This window comes from Pseudorca crassidens, chromosome 2, assembly GCF_039906515.1.
Source record: "Pseudorca crassidens isolate mPseCra1 chromosome 2, mPseCra1.hap1, whole genome shotgun sequence".
Lineage (NCBI taxonomy): Eukaryota > Metazoa > Chordata > Mammalia > Artiodactyla > Delphinidae > Pseudorca > Pseudorca crassidens.
The window spans coordinates 105048784-105063566 of record NC_090297.1 but is presented as its reverse complement, the minus strand read 5'-3'; the positions used below and the strand labels follow the sequence as shown (position 1 = coordinate 105063566).

Sequence of the window (14783 nt, the reverse complement as noted above, 5' to 3'; positions counted from 1 at the left end):
TGTCTTCTAGTTAATTCATGTAATTTGTTTTCTACCTCTTAATTACTTTTCTTGAAAAGATGCCTGGGACAAGGCCAACAACGGAGGAAGGAATGTCATCGGGTCAGGATCTGGGAACAATCAGCTCTTATGGTTTTAAGGATGAAGCGCCAAGGTCTTAAGGAACCTCAATTCCTGGTGAGCAGTCAAGTTCTTTAATCCGCCCCCAGCAGGATTCCGGTGGCTTAAAACAGAAAAGGAAAAAGAAAAATAAAATCTATTTTAAAAATCCCAGATGACCTAAAGCGAACCCATCCTCACCTTCCTCATTTCTAAAGAAAAGGCCTCTCCCCCCGCAGTCCCCCCGCACACTGCGACAGCTCAGCGACAGGACCCCAGTTACGAACTCCCGCGCAGGGACCCGCGCCCTCCGGGGCCGCTGGCTCGGCGTGCGCCGCGGGGCGGGGCCCAGGGTCGGATCCACGCGCCGCCCCCTTCCCGGGAGCGCTTAGGGAAGGAGGCAGCGCCTCTGCTCCGGGCCCGGGGTCCTAGTCTGGCCGGAGCTGCCTCCCAGGCGCCCGCTGCTGTGGTGGCAGGAAGTCCCCGGGAACTACAAATTGGGGCATGCTGGGAACATTCCCCTGCTCCTCCCAGGAAATGTCCTTTGTCCAGCCCTACAGGAAGCCCCAGCGAGGAGCCAGCCGGGCGACCAGCCAGTCCGCCAGCCAGCCCGCGGCCGCTGCAGCCGCCGCCGCCGCCGCAGCACAAGAGCAGACGCGCCGCGGCGCGGGGCTCGGGCCGGGGCGCGCGGTGCCCTCGCTCCTTGCCGCGCCCGCCGCCGCGCAGGTAGGAGCGTGGCTGCGGCTGGGCTCCCACGCCGCCAGAGGATGGGGCTGATCTGGACCCGACCCGACCGCTGCGGGGATGGGGTGTGCGCCCGAGAGCGGGTGGCGGAACGGCTGGGCGAACTTGTACCGCTGTCCGCGCCCTGGGGGCGCAGGGGCTCCGGGGCTCCGGGGCTCCTGGGCCCCGGGCGCAGGGTGGGTGTTCTTGGCGGCCCCCAAGCCCGGACAGAGCTCCCTTCGGGGTCTGTGGCGAGGGGCGGGGAGGAGGAGGCTGAGACGCGAGGGAGGAGGCAGCGCTTGGAGAGGTAGTCAGACCGTCCCGCCGACCACCGAAGGGGGCATCCGAGACCCTCGGAAAAACGAAGCCCAGGGAGGAGCTTGGGAGGCAAGGAGAAGGTGAAGGGCTTTGTGTGCAGCTGCGGACGGGGACCGACTGCGCTCCCCTCGCCTTGTCTCTCCGCGCCCCCAGCCCCACTCGGGGCTTTTGGGGGTGGGGGTGGAAGACTCCGAGGGGGGCCAGCGGGTCATCTTGGGTCCTTGTGAAGTGTGTTCTCCCTTTTTCTCTCCGCTCCATTCTATCCTGACTCAGAGCAGCGGCTTCGGCAGCCATCAGACTGGACAAATGGCACAATAAGGATGAGTGGGTAGATGGGCAGCAGCTCGTCGTCCTAGGGGTGGTCGCCGTTCAGCTCTGATAGGCTTCCCAACGCCAAATGTCCATGTCTGCCGGTGGAGCAAAGCCGATACCTTCACCCAGGGAGAACACCGAAGCTGAGGGCTGTGAGTGAAGGCACGGGGTGAAGTGCGCGTTGGGAGGAGAAGGCGAGTAAGAGGTTGAGGGCGGGAGCCAGCGGCAACAGGGGCGCGCTGTGTACCTTATGGCCACGCTTCGAGAATTGGATGACCACTTCCTCTGGGACTTTCCACGATTTTCCTTTTTCCTAACCGTCTCCACCCCCATCCCAAATAATGAATCACCCACCCATTGCTACGTGAGCATTAGACTGGATTCAATCTGGTGATGTTTTATCCTTGCTCTGATAGCTGGCCTATTTGTCTTTTACCTGTAAGGTGACATGAATACTCTGCGTCCCCTAGGGCGTTATCCTCCTCCCATGGGACTAAGGGTGTGGTAAAGGCAGTTGGAAATGGCTAGCAAGTTAATAGTCTTTGAGGAGCTGTGATGGGTGAATGGGCAACTTTGAACACAGTCCAAGTGTCCAAGTGTCACTCCTGTGTAACTGAACTCCCCCGCCTAAGAAGCCTCTGTTTCTCCTTTCTCCCCTCCCCTGTTTATTTTACTGCTCTACTCAAGTGTTTGCCTTCTTCTCTTAACAAGCCAACATAGGGATATTATTTAAAGTGGAATACACTTTAAGAGCCAAATGAACCTTGAAAAATGCCATTTGGGTGGTGAGGCAGGAGTACCCAAGGCTCATGGTAATCTGGTAGGCACAGAGCCCTGCATCCTATATAGGGGGATGCAGAACCTTTTCCACTGGCTTCTCTAGAAGAGATGAAGCATCTTGTGTGAGATAAGAACAGAGTGGGGAAAAACCCAGTTGTTGAGGTTGAGGGCATGAGAGTGGCGAAATGAAGAGAAAAGGCTCTGTGGATTCGGAAGATGGTTTCTAGTTGGAATATGTTGGCTGTGTGTGCGTGTGTGTGTGTGTGTGTGTGTTGGGGGTGGAGGTGGAGGTTGTCGTTGGGGGAACTTTGATGTTAGAAGTTTAACTGGGCCCCGAAGAGAATGTGGTGGCACTATAGTGAACAAAGGTCATAAATGGGAAGTCTGGCTACCGTTTACTTTATAGAAAGGAAAACATAGATGGTCTTCAAAAACGACTGGGCTTAAGGGAGTGAATGGAAAGAAATCAGACTGAGAAGAACTGGTGATGTAGCTGAATTGGCCTGGGAAGGGTGACCTCGGCTGAAGGTTGGACGATTAAGGCTGATGGGGTTGCATCGCATTTCCTCTCCCTCTCCCCCAAAGCCCTTTGGATTTCCTCAGAATCTACATATTTGCCCAATTTCTAATGTCTAGTAAAGGCAAGGAGAAAGGGTAAAAGCTGGTTAAAGGTGATAAATTAGGACGAGAAAGACCTTGCCTGCTCATGTAGAGTGAAAAAAAAAAAAAAGCTGCAATGTCATTAAGAGGTCTGGAGTGTGAACCTATGTTAATGCCATTTGGGCTTTTCCTTTGATCTAAGTTCCTACTTCTTTTTTCTTTTCCTTCATTTTTTTCCCCTCTCCTAACAGGTTTCTTAGTACATACTAAGTAGTGTTAATGTAATCAGAAAGGTAACTCCTAAGTTTAGCATTCAAAACCCTTAACAATTCAGTGTTTACTTAACCTCTATTCTCCGCTGGACCTGGGCCACCTCCTGTTACCTACCCATTCTTGCAGCAAATAGCTCCCCAGACATTCTTCCACCTGTGTGTCTCCATCAAGTTGAACTCCATGCCTGCACTGCCCTGATTATTTTCTCCAAATCCTAGCCCAGCTGGTGCACAAGTCTTGTAGAAGTCTTCCTAGACCTCCCAGTCAGGATTCATCTCATCTCCATGGTACTTTGCATCCTTTGGATGACACCCATCTCTGGTCTTCCTTGTGATAGTTAGATGATTTCTTTCTCCCCTTCAAAATGTAAATGCCTTGAAGGCAATGGCTCTCTCTACCCTGTCCTTTGTGCCTCTCTGTGCACAAAGGATGTTATTTGAAAAACATGAATAAATGAAGGAATGAGTAAAAGAATTAAAAGAATGCATATATCTTAATTGATGTCTTTCTTTTTCTGTAAAAAAGAGGATGGGGGCTTTCCTGGTGGCGCAGTGGTTGAGAGTCCGCCTGCCGATGCAGGGGATATGGGTTCGTGCCCCGGTCCGGGAAGATCCCACATGCCGCGGAGTGGCTGGGCCCGTGAGCCGTGGCTGCTGAGCCTGCACGTCCGGAGCCTGTGCTCCGCAACGGGAGAGGCCGCAACAGTGAGAGGCCCGCATACCGCAAAAAAAACCAAAACAAACCAAGATGAAGCCTTTCCCATAGACCTGTAAGAATTCATTGCAATTGTGGCTCTAAAGCCCCAATCTTAGAGTTTTTCCTTTTGCTCCTTCATTAGGAGACGCTAAATGGATCTATCACAGTGTCTAGTACAAAGACACTCATTAAAAATTTGTTGAAGAAGTTCTTTGCCAGCCTAAAATTTCAAGCTCTATAGGCAGGGTATGGAATGGATTCATCTCAAGGGGATAACCGATGACTTTTGTCATGTTCCTGGACTGAAGAAGCTAATGGTTTCTTCTCAGTTGTGAAGGTTCAATGCGCTTTCTAGAAAGTAGCACTACAAGGGTCATCTGCCACTTGCAACTAAGCCACTGACTCCCATTATGTCGATTTGACTTTATAGCCCAAGCAGTCTACTAGGATTAAACATGTGGCATATAGAAGTGCAAGACAGATCAGACTTTCATCAAACGTTCCTTAAAGACATTGCAGTTTTGTAGTTGCTCATTTATCTCTAACTGGAAAGTTTTTTATGCTGCTTTTTTACGTGATGACAAGAGTTACTATTATTGAACATCTATGTATCAACTGTTGAACTAGGGAATTTCTATGCCTTGCCTTAATCTGATGATTTACATATTATTATCCCTATTCTAAAAGGGAGGAAACTGGGGCTCAGAGAGGAGTTAAGAATCTAGCTTGGAGTCCCAGATTCTGGAGATAGACTGGAATTTAGGTCTGTCAACTCTCGAGCCTGTCCAGAACCGTGTGTCTTTGTTCTCCCTGGCAGAAAACTGCTGGATCTATTCCTTCTTCCTCTGAAGTCCTTCACTTTCCAAATTTCCTTCCAGGAATATTGTTGGGTTTCTGAATGCATCCTAATGGATCTCATGTGAGAGGCCCTGTTTTTTCATAAATTCATTATTTTTGTGCCCTCATAATCCCATATGGGCATCATTTGGAAAGACCAGGTTTAGAATTCATAATAAAACCTTTGGGCACAGAAGTGTTTACCTGGAATTCTTTTCCCTTTTTTCCCAGCCTATCTGAATTCTTTCTGTTCTCCCCCCAGGCCAAGTCTCACCCCTTCCGTAGACTTTCTTGACCACTCCAGGCCACATTTAGCCTTTCCTCTAACCTTTTGCATTGTCTGAAATACCTGAGGCTCAATGTCTTCTTGATGATTGTAAACTTGAACGAGCCTCCACCGTGTGCTGGAATATTTGCATATTCTCTACACATGGCATGGACTTCAGGTCCAGAACACAACCTGGCATATGGTGGGCTTTCAGGAACCGTGAGTTGATGATGAATTGGTAATGACTCAAAATGCAAAAATGTAGGCATGAAACATTGCTTGCGTGTTGCCAGTTTGTAGGAGAGGGATCAGAGGATCATTTTCTTAGTTAATTTTCATCCTTTTCGCATGACTGCCCAAAAATGTAAGCACCCTCTGGAAATACGTGAGAGCAGATCTGTGTATTGCTGAGTTGTAGGAACTTGATCAGTGCTAAATGATGATGGTGTTTTATTGATGTTGGGTAGCATGGGTGGGGCTGTTGCTTCAGTACCTTCCCCATTGCTGTCATGCACACCTTCTACCATATCTCCTAGGAAAGACCTCTTTGCTGCACATCAGAGAAAACTGGAGGGGTTTCCCTGCTTCTGCAGATATGGAAAAAAAAAAAAAAGGCTGGGATGAGGAAGGAAGATAGTTCCTTCTGTTTTTACCTCTGAGAAGAGTAGCATGATTTGTATGGGGTATGGAATTGGGTTTTATTGCATCATGTATTAATGCGGGTGCTAAAAAGATCAGCCTCTCCCTTTTGGGTGAAGAGGCTTTTACTTGTCACAAGATTGAACCCATTTCCTGAGGCGAAGCCCTCTCTTTCCCTGACCTCAAGGCCCCACAGTGCTTTGGAAGCCTCGGTCTAAACATAGTGTGCAGGGGTTGTTATAAGCACATTAGTCATTTTCAATGATAGGACAGTTCTTGGGGGTCCCTGCACTTGCTCAGCAAGTCATGCATGGTGCCTCCAGAGGCCAGCAACAGTGTTGCAGCCAGTGTGAGGAGGGCCACCTGCAACTCTCTAGTTTCCCCTTCCTGCAGAGGGTCAAGTCTGGGTCATCTGCACACAGCTCTGCTTTGCTAAAATGTGTGTAGTTAAGGGGGAAAGGGCCTGCATTCATTCAGAGAGGCATTTTACATATATTTTCTTCTGAGAACTTTGTCAAGATCTTACCCAAACTTACAAAACAGGAACAATTCTTTCTGGGTTTTATTAACAAGAAACGTATCGCTTTGGTCTCAGTGTCCTGCATATTCAGGAGGTTAGCGCATCTTTGACGCTTGATCATGCTTAGATAGGGCACTCTGGGAAGAACACCTTTCCAGTTATTGACCTAGAAAGTCAACCGTTTTTCCCCACACCTGGGAACCTTGGTGAATTTCAACGGATCACTTTTTTAAAAAGTAATCCCTCTAGCAGGTATTGATAGTGATTTCTGGTAACAGTAGGTGGTTTTGAAAGCCATGGGTTTTAAAAATTATGTCATTAGAATGTAATCTCCACAAGGCAGAACTCAGCATAATGGGTAGCACATGGTAAGCGTTCGAAAAAATTTGTTGAATGAACGAATACGTTATATTTTAAAACATTTCACCTTGATTCTTTCCTAATATGATGGCGCTGCCAACTTTTTATAATGAGTTGTGACAAAGGGTGTATGCTTATATGTGATATAAGCTGGGGAAAGGATCTTTTATATGCACATATATAATTTTTTTTAAAATAGACTTTATGTTTCAGAGCAGTTTTAGGCTCCCAGCAGTATTGAGCAGAAAGTACAGAGAGTTCCCATATGCCCACAGCCCACCCCATGCATAGCCTCCCCACTTCAACATCCCACACCAGAGTGGTATGTTTGTTAAAATCGACAAACCTCTATTGACACATCATTGTTACCCCAAGTCCATAGTTTACTTTAGCATTTACTGTTGGTGTTGTACATTCTTTAATTTGGACAAATGGGGCTCCCCTGGTGGCGCAGTGGTTGAGAGTCCGCCTGCCGATGCAGGGGACACGGGTTCGTGCCCCGGTCCGGGAAGATCCCACATGCCGCGGAGCGGCTGGGCCCGTGAGCCATGGCCGCTGAGCCTGCGCGTCTGGAGCCTGTGCTCTGCAACGGGAGAGGCCACGACAGTGAGAGGCCCGCGTACTGCAAAAAAAAAAAAAATGTGGACAAATATATAATGACATGTGTCCACCACTGTAGCATCATACAGAATAGTTTCACTACCCTAAAAATCCTCTGTGCCCCACCTAGTCATCCATCCCTCCCTTCTAGCCCCTGGCAACCACTGGTCCTGTTTGTCTCCATAGTTTCACCTTTTTTTTGATGTCATATAGTTGGAATCATACAATATGTAGCCTTTTCAGATTGGCTTTCTTTGACTTAGTAATATGCATTCAAGGTTCCTCTGTGTCTTTGCATGACTTTTCAGCTCTGAATCATATTGTTTATATGTACCACCGTTTATCCACTTACCTATCGAAGGACATCTCGGTGTCTTCTCAGTTTTGGCAATTATGAATAAAGCTGCTGTAAACTTCCATGTGCACGTTTTTGTGTGGAGACCTAAGTGTTCAACTCATTTGCGTAAGTCGCCAGGCATAAAATTGCTGGACTTTGTGGCACGAGTATGCTTAGTTTTGTAAGAAACTACTAAACTGTCTTTCAGAGTGATTGTACCATTTTGCATTCCTATCAGCAGTGAACGAGAGTTCCTGTTCTTCTACATCCTCACCAGCATTTGGTGTTTTCAGTGTTTTGGATGTTTTGCTATCCTAATATGTGTGTAGTGGTATCTCATTGTTTTAATTGGCAGTTCCCTAACGACATGTGATGTCGAGCATCTTTTCATATTCTTATTTGTCATCTCTATATCTTTGGTGAGGTGCAGGTTTAGATCTTTTGCCCATTTTAAAATCAGGTTGTTCATTTTCTTGTTGTTGAGTTTTAAGGGTTCTTTGTATATTTTGGATAACGTTCCTTTATCAGATACCTATTTTGAAAATATTTTCTCCCAGCCTGTGGCTTATCTTCTCATCCTCTTGATATATTTTTATATATATGAACTTGTCATATCTTTTTTTCTTTTTGGGAAATGTGAGTGTACCAGATCTATTTTAATATAAAACCAGTTTACCCCAGAAATGAGGAACCAAAGTGTGAAATAAACTTGAAGAAATGCTCCCCTACTTTTTAAAAACTAAGGTAAATGTCAGTTAAATTTAACCAGACTGTGGCCACAGCCTGAACTAGCTTGGGGGCAGTTACTATAGGAACTCTTTATTTCTGTTTCCCGGCTCCCTCATAGGTACTTGTGTTTGTTGATTGAATTAGTGGCTTGGTAAATAATTCTGGGCAGCTACTTCCTGTGTGGCAAGTACCCTTTTAAAAAACTTCTTTAAGAGCCTCCGTTTGTCTCATAGCTTAATTATGGACCCTTAGGAAAAGGGCTGACGATTATAAATGAGAAGAGAAATCAAGACATACATGCCCTTCCTGTCAGAGCAAGAAAACAAAACAGAACACAAAGCCCTTGAAAACTGCTAGAGAATAAACTTTGGTCTGAGCAGACACTGTAATGATAAACACAAATGTCTTCTGTATTCGATTGTGCTCCCTGCTGCCCTCTCCTCGCAAGCAACTTCTTATTTAGTCTCCTAACTGCTCTGTAAAGGTTGGATGTTGGTCTTTTTTCATCCACATTCGATTTCTGCTGGTCTAGTCCTGTCTTTCCTCCAGGGGTGGGAGAGAAGTGGTTGTCCTGTCCAACCAGGAGAGCCCAGGAACATTTCCCACCATGAATGCAAACATGGCTCTGGGCCACCTCTGTTCTTTGCTGAGTTGAGTGGTAAAGGCTTGGAGAGGAGGCAGGGCACACACAGGACTACTTGATGCCAGCAAGGGGTGCTGGCATTTGGCCGTGGGGCGCAGGATTCTTTTTCGAGAACGTTCTAACTGTTGAAGGTAATCACCACTTTCTCTCACATCTACCTATTTAGCAGGATAATTAGGCGTGCTTGGCTTCTGGTGCTGACAGGTTATTGGATCCAGTTAGGAGAGCTAGGTTGTTTCCAGGGCCCTGCCTTACCGGGTGTGATCTTAGCCAGATCACTAGATTGCCAGGTCTTGTTAGTTCTTCATTTTGAGGCTGAAGGAGAGAAATAATTATCCCTGACTTTATCCATTTAAAGGACTTTGACTATTAGTTTGGGATCAGCAGATATAAACTAGTATATATAAGAGGGATAAACAGCAAGGTCCTACTGTATAGCACAGGGGCTGTATTCAATATCTTGTAATAAACCATAATGGAAAAGACCATGAAAAAGAATGTATATATATGTATAACTGAGTCACTGTTCTGTACAGCAGAGACGAACACAACTATACATCAATAAAATAAATTTAAAAAAATAAAGTATTTGAGGGCTCATTTTCTGGGGAGTCATGAACGTGCATAAATCAGTATGTTCCCACCAGGACTTATAATTGGGAGGTGGTAGGGAGGGAGAGAGAGTAAACAATAAGGTACAAATTATTATAACTGTGATTATATTTTAAAAACTAACATTAGGCAGAATGAGATAAGGAAAAGTACCTTAAGGAGTCGTGCCAAGTGAAATAATAATAATGCTTTCTGAGCACTTAACACTAATCCAATAAGATACAGTTGTTTTCCCTGTTCTATAGATGAAAAAGCCCAGACTCAAAGAGGTTGAGTAACATACAGAGCTAGAGACTGGATTCACACGCGCGGTCCGGCTCCAGAATCTGAGCTTTTAACCACTACGAGTATTGCTTCACTCCAGGAAAGGAGAGACTGCATCAAACCGTTTTTTGAGAACGAACAGCATGGCAAGAGAAGAGAAGCACAGGGCGCCTTCTGGAAGGCTTACAGCATCCCTTTTTGTCTGAGGTTAGCTGGCAGAAGTCAGGGAGAGGTTAGAGAGCTTTGGGCTACACTGTTGAGGGCTTAGAGTGTGTGCTCCTGCGGACTCACTGGCAGAGTCAGAGGTTTCGGACACACTGGCAGAGTCAGTTAGAGGTTTCTGAGCAGGAGGGGAAATGGAATGGCAACTGTGTTTTCAGATGGATCCAGCAATGATATGTAGGTCCCTGTAACTGGTGAGAGTGTTTACTGCAGTGATGATGGGAAATAGAGGAGAGAAATAAAAGGAAGGACTTGGGGAGAGGGGAGCGGTCAGAGTTGACTCCAGGGTTTTCAACCTGATGATTAAGAACGGAGAGGCGTTAACAGAAATGGGCACCGTCAGGAGGAGTTGATTTGTAATGAAGATTTGGGAGGAAAACTAATGCTTTTCAATATGACTAGGGTCAGATGCTTTACAAATGGAAATTCGCTTAGTGTTTTCAACCACCTTTCAAGGTAACTTGTTTTTCCCATTGTATAGATGAGGGAACTAAGTCTCAAATTGGTGAATAACTGTACTAGGAGCATACAGTGTATCAGTGACAAACTTCTGTTCAAAACCGGGTCTGTTGATGCCTTACCATGTGCTTTCCCCCACTTTGGGCTGCCTCCTGTCCTGTGTCCCACGGGACATACAGGGCAGCACTTCAGGATAGAAGGGACATTAAAGCTCCTCAGTGGCGTTGCCTGGCGCATCGTTAGAGATGTGGACCTGGAGTACAGGTCAGGGGTTCGGTGGGGGGTGGGGAGTTTCACTTTCGTGGGGTCTGTAGACAGAGCAGGTATTTATTGAAAACTGGGGGAAGGGGCCAAACAATTAAGGGGAGAGGGAGAAGAAAATGTAAACAAAAAGCTGCAAGGTTGACCTGTTTTAGTAGATAAGAAGAGGGGCAGGGTGGCAAGGTAAGTAGAGAGGGTCTAGGACAGTGCAATATCTTGGATGCTAAGGAAGGAGAGAATTTCAAGGACAGCATCTGAACAGGATTTCTGTAGTCATTTGTCGAGTCTCGATTATATATGCCCAGCACTTTACAGTGTTGATGGTGAGATCAAAGAAGAGACCGACCACTGGACTGGAAGATGGAAAGTTATAGCTGATATTGATGTGAGCCAGACTAAACGTTAGCAATGACTATGATCTACTGAGATGTCTCACACCTGGGAAGCCCATGGTTCACCAGGAAACTGATGTCTGTGGTGATGAGGTTAGAATTTATCAGGGCTCATTGACACCAGCCCTCCTTTTCCCAATAGCCCGTAAGACGTGTTGCCCAAAAAATGGCACTGCAGAAGGAGATGTAATATTGCTTGATAATTGGCTTTAGGCATTTAAAAAGTCTCTGCAGAAGAATAAGTCTCTCCTTTCAATGAGAGAGTTTCATAGTTTGAATTTTTAAAAACATCTTTAAATATTCTTTTAAAAATGATAGTACTGGACTTCCCTGGTGGCGCAGTGGTTAGGAATCTGCCTGCCATTGCAGGGGACACAGGTTCGAGCCCTGGTCCGGGAAGATCCCACATACCGCGGAGCAACTAAGTCCATGCACCACAACGACTGAGCCTGCTCTCTAGAGCCCACGAGCCACAACTACTGAGCCCACATGCCACAACTACTGAAGCCCACGTGCCTAGAGCCCGTGCTCCGCAACAAGGGAAGCCACCGCAATGAGAAGCCCGTGCACCGCAACGAAGAGTAGCCCCTGCTCGCCACAACTAGAGAAAGCCCATGCACAACAACGAAGACCCCAACGCAGCCAAAAATAAATAAATATTTAAAAAGAAAAATAACAGTCAGTACTAATTGTTCAGGTTGATATGCCATAGGCTTTCTTTTCTCGCCAACTGTCTCTTTTATGATGACTTCTTTTTCTCTTTTTATGATGACTTCTTTTTCAAATGCTGTACCAAGGATATGGAATTATTAAATGTTTACCATAACACTCCATTAAGTCAATGCTAATTCAAAATGACTGCTTTTTTCTGACCAATGAGATGTCTGTTTTGTCTAAGAAAGACGGTAGATAACTCAAAACCTGTTAATTCAGAGGTCATTTCTGAGGATCCCCTGAAGGTAAGTTTGAAGAATATCTTTTATGTTTTTCAGTGGAAAAATATTTAAAATCAAAATAAAGGGAAAAAGCAAGAGTCCAGAAGAGAACAGGAAAAATAGGAAGAAAGAAGTTAGCATCAATGAAATGCTATCAGCAAAGCCAGAGCACTAAACCCATGAATAGGACAGAGCTCGTTGGGAGAGTCTGGTGCAGGGGAGATTGTACTTAAAAGGAATCAGGTAACCTGAATGGTAGTCCCAATTCTGCCACCAATTCACTACCTTTGTGAGTTCAAACAAGGCACTTATCTTCTCTGGTCCTCATTTTCCTTATCTGTAAAATGAGGGCTCCTTTAAAGAAATTTTCAACAAAAAAATTGTGAGATTCTCCCATTATCTGTGGAGGGAATCTCTTCATTTAGCTTGTGGTTGGCTTGCTCCTGTCCCCTGGCCCACTTCTGCACCACCTCCCACACAGAGAATGCAAAGCTATTCAAACAAGCAAAAAGATATGATAGAAAAGAGGGTGAATCTGAGAAACTGTATTTGTAGTCATGGGCCATGTTGGGTGAGTATGGGTTGGGTGGTACCCTTCCTTAATCGTCCTTAAGTGTGACCCGGACTCCTTGTACTGGGGAGTTTGTTTTACTCCCAGAATCCCCTTCTTCATCTGGGTATTTCCATGTTATTCTGTATTTGCAGGCAGGATGACTTTGCTAACACTCTGAAGATTTGTTACGAATGAGTTGGTACCTTTTTAATTTTAAAAAGATTTTAATTCATTTTCTTTTCAGAAGAGAAGGATTAACAAAGTGTTTCGTGTCCTGGGTAGGTTATGGCTTGACTAATGTGCTTTGACTCATTGCCCAAGTAAGCAATGATGGGAACTATAAAACCGGGGTCAAACTTGTATAAATTAGCCATCTCCTAGAGAGGCAGCGTGTCAGAGGCTTGAAGAGCAATTTAACATCCTCTCAGTGCACCTGCCACATAACACAAGGAAGCGAAAAGCCGACAAACGACTGATGGCCGGGGGCCCAAGTCTCCAGCCCGAATCTTTCGGCCAAGCCCCATAGACTATGTTGGGCTGTGCAGAAAGGGGACTGGAACAGAAATTGAGATGCCAGTGTCTCCTGTCTGTCCTCCACTGGTGCATTCACAGGTCATTCACTTAACCTCTCTGGGTCTCTGTTGCCTGACTCACCTGTAACAGGGCACTAGACTAAATCAGCAAACAGGATCAGGCAGGTTGCGTTTGCCAGGTGCCTCGTTCTGCTCTGTACCCTTTGAAACTTACTGGTGTTTTTGTCTATGCTACTGCCTGATTTGAGGTTTACTGTCACTATCTCCTCTTCACCGGCCCACCAAAAGATCTTGTGGTATACAGTGGTGAAATTGCTCTTATCCCCCTTCCCCAAAACTGCTCTGGATAATTTCGGAAATGATAGGAATGTATCATGAATCCTCTGTAGTACTGGTTTATAGCAGGGCTTTTGTTTTGTTTTTGTGCCATGAATCCTTTCAGAGTCCGGGGGAAAGCTGTGGGCCTTCTTATCAGAAGAGAGGTTCTGGGGACACATTCACATAAGTTATCGGAGAGTTCTTGGACTCTGAAGGCCCTCAGACAAAGAACCCAGGCCTAAGGAAAATACCATTTTTCTGTTTACACGCTTCTATAGGACTGCTGCTCTCTCCGGGAAATGCCAGGAACTAGAGGTAAAAGGATGTAAGGAACCCAAACAGTCTGGGCCTGACGACTGACTTAGGAACTATGGTGTTCAAGGTGTGAGTGGGTCCTGGCCACTCCAACCTCCTCCTTGAGACAGACGCCTCGCTGCCTGGATGAGAGCTGTGTCCTGTCACTGCTTCTGTGTACCATAGACTTACCATGTCTCCTTGGCTAAAACGGAAACTATCTACAAGCTTTTGGTTTCCAATATAAAGTGGGAGCATGATATCTTCTAGCTGTTCTCTTTGTCATGTGCTATGAGTACATTTGGATAGCATCCTTAGTGTTTCACTGAGAAGGACACTAATTTAAAAGTTCTCAGTTTCGGCTCATAAAGTAATTCTGTTCCTGCCAGGCTTCATCTCATGGAGATCACTTTTTCATAAATCACCAGTGTATTAGCTTCCTTTTCATCTACAGACACTTTTTTATCCCCTTAGAAGATCATCCTGGAGATGATGAATTATCAGTGTACTTAATCTGTTGGACCCTTGCATCATTTTGTCAGCTTGACTTTCCTGGGGATAAAGCATTCCGCTTGCAGAGATGTCATGACCAGTGCCCCCAGCCAGGTTTATTTCCTCTCCCTCTTTTTTTTTTTTTTGACTACGCCACATGACTTGTGGGATTTTAGTTCCCCAACCAGGAATTGAACCCAGGCCCTTGGCAGTGAGATCAGGGAGTCAGAAGCACTAGACTGCCAGGGAATTCCCTCCTCTCCCTGTTGCTGAACTAATGGTGGAAATAAACAAGCACTGGCTGTGGCAGCATCCTTCTTTGAGTTCTTGGGAAATATGCAAGTAGATGAAAGCGGAAACAGTTTTCTGATTCTATTTTGTATATTACAGCTGTTGCTCTATCTCATAAAAAGAAAAAAAGAGACTCAAAAGCATGAAACTTAAATTTCTTTCATCTCTTTTCCCCACTGCCTCTCCTCTCAATACCCGAGAGCTCTGTTCAATATTAGGCATCGTAATCACTCCTGACTTGGCATACTTTGTAAAAAGCAGATTAATCCTTTTGTGGAAGTCACTGACATTTTATTATGGTCTGCTCAGAATGTAAATGAATATAATCAACCTTAAATTTCAGAAAAAAAAAGATTTGTTATGTTTTCTATTTTTAAACTTTATTAGTAAGCTTCGTAGCAAATAGAAAAGTAAGATCACGTA

The 14783-nt window shown here is 45.6% G+C and overlaps 1 protein-coding gene across 1 annotated transcript in view; it reads left to right on the top strand.

Annotated features, from left to right (window-relative positions):
* Positions 1-387: 387 nt before the first annotated feature.
* ZNF697 (zinc finger protein 697) overlaps positions 388-14783 on the top strand; it is a 30106-nt gene continuing 15710 nt past the window's right edge. Inside the window, exon 1 of the mRNA XM_067727442.1 lies at positions 388-825. The gene's annotated coding sequence lies outside the window, so the exon portion shown is untranslated. The remainder of the gene's footprint in view (positions 826-14783) is intronic.